The sequence below is a fragment of the Limulus polyphemus genome, unplaced genomic scaffold, assembly GCF_000517525.1.
Source record: "Limulus polyphemus unplaced genomic scaffold, Limulus_polyphemus-2.1.2 Scaffold5840, whole genome shotgun sequence".
NCBI classification, from domain to species: domain Eukaryota; kingdom Metazoa; phylum Arthropoda; class Merostomata; order Xiphosura; family Limulidae; genus Limulus; species Limulus polyphemus.
In genome coordinates this window covers 1,963-7,609 of record NW_013671450.1, presented here as the reverse complement: position 1 = coordinate 7,609, position 5,647 = coordinate 1,963, and the positions used below count along the sequence as shown (strand labels likewise).

Here is a 5,647-nt window from a genome sequence, read left to right as displayed (position 1 = left end):
ATAATTAACATGAATTAGAATTCGTTTTTACCGATGATTAGACATACTTTATAATAATATTGTTTCAGGTACCCATGCTCTTAGAATTGAGTCCATCATCTATTGTGCTCTGTCTACTTATCATGACTAGCACTGTTGCCCAGCGCTGCAATTTTCATTGCAACAAGATCATTCAACGTGTATGAACATCGGCTTACAAGTTCAGGCCAAATAGTTCATTGGAGCTGTATCGGAAAGTTGAAGTATGTGTTCGAATGGAATTGCTGCGATTACAGTTTTTTTCATCCATCCTTCTCGTCGAAACAGTTATTCTTAGAACGCTAATATCCAAGATTCAATTCCCTGTTGTAGACAGATTATCTTTAATAAAATAGCAATTTATAATATAAATTCTTATTAACCTAAACTCTCTATTGTATTATTTTCGTAAACCTGATTATGCTGAATTAGTATCAGTGAAACGTTGGTTTAATCCATTTTCATTTCATTACCGTTTAACAGTTTTTAAATAAATAATTGTTATAATCTAGTGAAGGTATCTCCTCGGTCAGAAATTTTTATAATAAATTATGGGTTGATTCTTGAACATTGCCCTCTTTCGTCAATCTGGGTAACAACGCTTAATAGTTTCTCGTGCGATCTCGCGTTATTTCTCTTCTTGTTTTAACTTGGAAATGGTGAGTTTTATTGAGTAGTTGTATAAAATTGAATCTGATTCAATCTTTTAAAAAGAAAGGGTTTTATTACATCATTAATGTATTTTTTGATAATTCGTTTTTGTAGTTTCTCTTGATTATAACTATATCGTTAGAATGGCACAACTTGTAATTAAACTACATGTAATCTCACAAAGTATCTGCATGTTTAAAAAAACTAAGTTAGGGTTACTACCAACAGTGAACACTGAGTTAAATTTTCAGATGTGATCCATTATACTCCTTGTTAAGTTTTCTGGATTTCTTACACTTTTATCGTTCTGGTCATAGTATTATTTAATTTGTGTCTTTATACTTGTAGAAAATGCGGAAAGACTGAAAATTGAGATCATTAGACACAATCACATAAGTATTAGTGAACTTTCAAGTCTCGGCAACTGTTAGTAACTGTATGAATGGAACACAAGTGCTTGTAACTGCAGTATTAACTTTTTTGTTACTTAGTCACATTAATAGTTAAAAAATCAGTCTGTTTTTCCAACTGTTACTATTAATGTTAGCTTAAAATCGAACCAAGCTACCTATTCAGGTGGAAAGTAAAATTCAACATGGTATTTGTAATATTTGTAGCTAATTTAATATACTTTTCATACGTTATTATTTGCAAGGGTTAGGTTACGTTGTTTCATTAATTAGTTGGATATTGGTAGAGGGTGTGAAAAAGATGTAGTGTACTAGCAGGAAATGTATCACGTGAAGATCAACAATTTCTGAAATAAATGAATATTGAAAACAAAGAATGCATATACTTTACATGTTGTAATTAGTTTAGTCCAAAGAGCAAAATGTATTTATTTTAGTTAGTTATAAACTATGAGGTTAGGGTATACTATGGGGTGGTAGTACTTATGTTCGTTATTTATATATTTTTTAACATGTAATTACTCTCACGTGATAATTTGAGGTTGATATTTGTTATAAACAAGTTTCTGGAGCTGTAGTTCATGGTCTTTGGTACTTTTGCATTCATTGTTTAGGACATACTGTTGCAAGTTGTGTGCTTCATTTGATGTTATATACATATGTGGCTTTGTGTAATACAATATAATACAGATTGTGTAAAACATGTATAATTTCTGGCACTTTTGTTTTAAATATAGCTTCTAACAATTTTCCCGAACTTCAAAAGTTCATTATATTCATTAGTTATAGAGATATGTGTGTGGGAGGGGATTCTACATCACATGTCTAGCGAGTATATAAACAATATTATTCCAGTTATCAGGTTAGTCGGCTACAGAATGGCTAGCGAGTATATAAACAATATTATTCCAGTTATCAGGTAAGTCGGCTACAGAATGGCTAGCGAGTATATAAACAATATTATTCCAGTTATCAGGTAAGTCGGCAACAGAATGGCTAGCGAGTATATACACAATATTATTCCAGTTATCAGGTAAGTCGGCAACAGAATTAAAAAAAATGGTATAATGGTCTAGAGAAAAATTATTATAAAACTCATTATATATAACTGATGTTCAATGTTTTATAGCGTCAATATGATTTTGTTTGCAATGGTATTTATAAATTGTGATACTACGCTCGTCACAACTTATGCACGATTATGATGAGCTGTGGTACACATCCGCATGGCAGTAGTTTGTAAGATATTTATGATCTCTTCATCTGACCACACACACACACACACACATCTATGTAGCTTTATTATTTTAACATTCTCATAAGTACTTCCATACTTAACGATACATCCAATATCATTGTTTACAAGTCCCAACATTTCAGATACCTTGTAACCTTAGAAATAAAGATGATGCGTTATTTTATTACAACCAACTGTGTTTTGTTTTTAACTCTGTTAATCTATATGTATGACTAGTAGTAATATATATTTTAAAATAATAAGTATAAGTTTGCAGACCATTGAAAATGTAGATTTACAATTGTTTTTATTTTGTGTTCCTCATGATTTTTATCGGCCTAAATGAATATTGTCAACTTAGTGTACCGAGTTGATGAAAGAATTCATCACAGTTTTTGTAAATAGAAACTACAGGTATTTGTAATACTACCCAATATATATGTATATATTGTTTTGCTGTTCTAAAGAATCTCCAACGAAGCTTACATGGTGTCTTTTGATGTTATGTAAAGTTGAGTACTTTGGATAGAAAGTATGTATGTAAACTCTTTTCCCGTTCTCACGGAAAAACTGTTTATTACTGCAGGTACTCATTTTCTTTGTCTTTCAGTTTATTTTAAGTGCTGTTTTTAATGGGAAAATATGGATAAGTTGATATTTAAAAAGTTTATTAATTACCAAAACCATAAACTATGAAATACTGAAAATAAAAGTTTGTAGACGGCTTGACTGGGTAAAGAAGAAATCTTTTATATAAATATACAACATTTTGACAAGATTGTCACCCTCGGGTACAAGTAGTTTACAGAGACATATGAATATATTTACAGTATGGAACAGAAAGGTAACATGATTGGAGATTGCTTCACAGCTTAGTTTAAGTATCTTGGTACCCCTGGGTGTTAGTTTAAGGTGGGGCTTTGTTCAATTAATATGGCTTCCTTTATTGTGCATTTATTGATGTTTGATTCGTTGTTTAAGTATGTGTTTTTGTATAGATATACTGTGGTTTTTTTCAGTTGCAGTGGTGGTAAACATGGGTGGGTTTTTTATTATGTTTGGCAAACTTTGCCATTAAACATAAAATTCCCATTGACTTCAAATTCACCCCAAAACTCGGCCCTAAACTTGTAACATTATAAAATAAAAATTACATAGTCACATAATATCAACATTAATTACTAAAAGTAATTAGATATTTATTTTGAAGGTGTTTTTAAGAATAAGGGGGTTAGGCCCTCTTTGGAAGCCAAAAACTAAAAAGGCATTAATAAATTTCATGTTCAGCTGGACTAGAATATTAGATTCTAGTCGATACATCACTGCTGCCATCTATGGAGCTATGAAAACAGACACTATATTTCATCACATGTTTAATAAAAGCATGTAGCATCTCCAATTCAAAACACTTTTAATCTTACAAATTTTAACTCAAAACACACATTTCTTAGTATATTTACACAATTCTGATAAAGTTATCGTACTTCTTCATTTCATATTTGACGACAGCTTGACTAGATTATATCATCCTCAGGTACAAATAGTTTACAGAGACACATGACAAGAGATTGCTTCACAGCCTAGTATAGGTATTTTGGTACCCCAGGGTTTTGGTTTAGGGTAGCACTATTTTGTTCAATTAATATGCTTCCTTCATTCTGCATTTATTGATGTTTGGTTCTTTGTTTAAAATTAGCATTTTTGTGTAGACATACTGTTATTTTTTTTTAGTTACAATGGAGGTAAACTTAAGTAGGTCATTATTATGATGTTCGGTGAATCTGGTTTTCAATTTTCTTCCAGTTTCTCTGATGTAGAATTCTGGACAGTTATTACACGTTATCTTATATAAATGGTGTAGGCCTAAGTTTTTCAGTAACTTACAATTATATTTATGATAATACAGGAATATTCTTGTTATATATTTAATTAGAATGATACTTATTGTCTTGTTTTTCTTGCCAGTCTACCAATAAGAGGAAGACCAGGAAACTTCGTGGACATGTTAGCCATGGCCATGGTCGTATAGGTGAGTTTTATAAACATCTTGTGCCATTTCTAAATTCATCTCATTTAAAGAATCACAGATGCTGTAAAGTATATGAAAATTAAATAAAATTGAATCTATAATTTACTTCAGATTTATTGCATGAAATTTTGTTAACAACTTCTGTAACTAATACTGTTATTAATCCTTACCCCTAACATTGATTTGTAAGTGATTTATAAAACTGGTAACAATGGCCGTTCTTGGAGTTTGGTAACATAAATAACATCTCTCCCACAATCATGTTTGATTATTTTTAGCTGATCTAATGAGCTTTGGTACTTGGCAAATGGCTTTGTTGGTACTCAGTATAGGATATTTGACTTACTGTCGTACATTCTTTACTTTGACTTTTAAGTTCTTAGAGTTTGATACATGGTACTTTAAGGACTTCTAATGTCATCAGGTAATTTTTAACTTCATATGTAAGGCACGGATTGTATATGAGCATTCATAAAAGCACTAAAGAGATGACTAACAAGTTTGATTTTGTATAATATTCTAGTTGTGTAAATAAATATAATTTCTGTTTAATCAGGTAAGGCCAGGAAACATCCAGGTGGTCGTGGTAACGCTGGAGGTATGCATCATCACAGGATAAATTTTGATAAATAGTAAGTTTTGTTGTTGAGTGGCTTGGCCACTTATTGTTTCGCTTTTTCTTAGTCTTCTAAATAATTTGTGGTTTACAGTGAGATAAATTGCCACCTTATGCTCGAAAGAACTCCTCGGGAAACGTAGTTAGTTTTACTTCCTGATAAAACATTTTTAATTTGAAAGTTATACATGTTAAAATAAAATTATATTTGAATTGTTAAAAACCTAACATGATTTTTCCACTATATAACTCTGACTGCACTAGTGGTATCTTCAGGAAATCTGGTGAACTTGTAGTAAACAAGTTGGTTGTACAAAAAAAACAGATTTTTTAATACAGTATTTTGCTGATGATTTGTCTGTGAATTTACAAAGCCTTTATTGAGTCAGTCTTAGTGAAAGTTAATTTTGTACTAAGAATAAGAATAGTTCTTTTCATCCTACAGTTTTCATATTTCTTTTGCAGATCTAGAACCACCTAAGTGAATATCAAGTTTTTCCTCAATAAAACTTTATAATTTATCTTTTATTTTCTCTACCGTAACACCAGCTGTAGTAACGTTTGAAATAAAATGAAACATACTTTATTTTTTAAATTCTAGAATGACTCAGGATTGTAATACAGTTATAACTATTAGGTCATCAACAAATTAATGTCGTGTTTTGGAACACTTTCATTAACCACTC

The 5,647-nt window shown here is 30.8% G+C and overlaps 1 long non-coding RNA gene across 1 annotated transcript; it reads left to right on the top strand.

Annotated features, from left to right (window-relative positions):
* The first annotated feature begins 601 nt into the window (after positions 1–601).
* Positions 602–4,992, top strand: LOC111089304. The gene is made up of 3 exons (XR_002613581.1): positions 602–677; positions 4,282–4,345; positions 4,902–4,992. It is a non-coding gene; the product is annotated as an uncharacterized LOC111089304 (long non-coding RNA).
* The last annotated feature ends 655 nt before the right edge of the window (positions 4,993–5,647 follow it).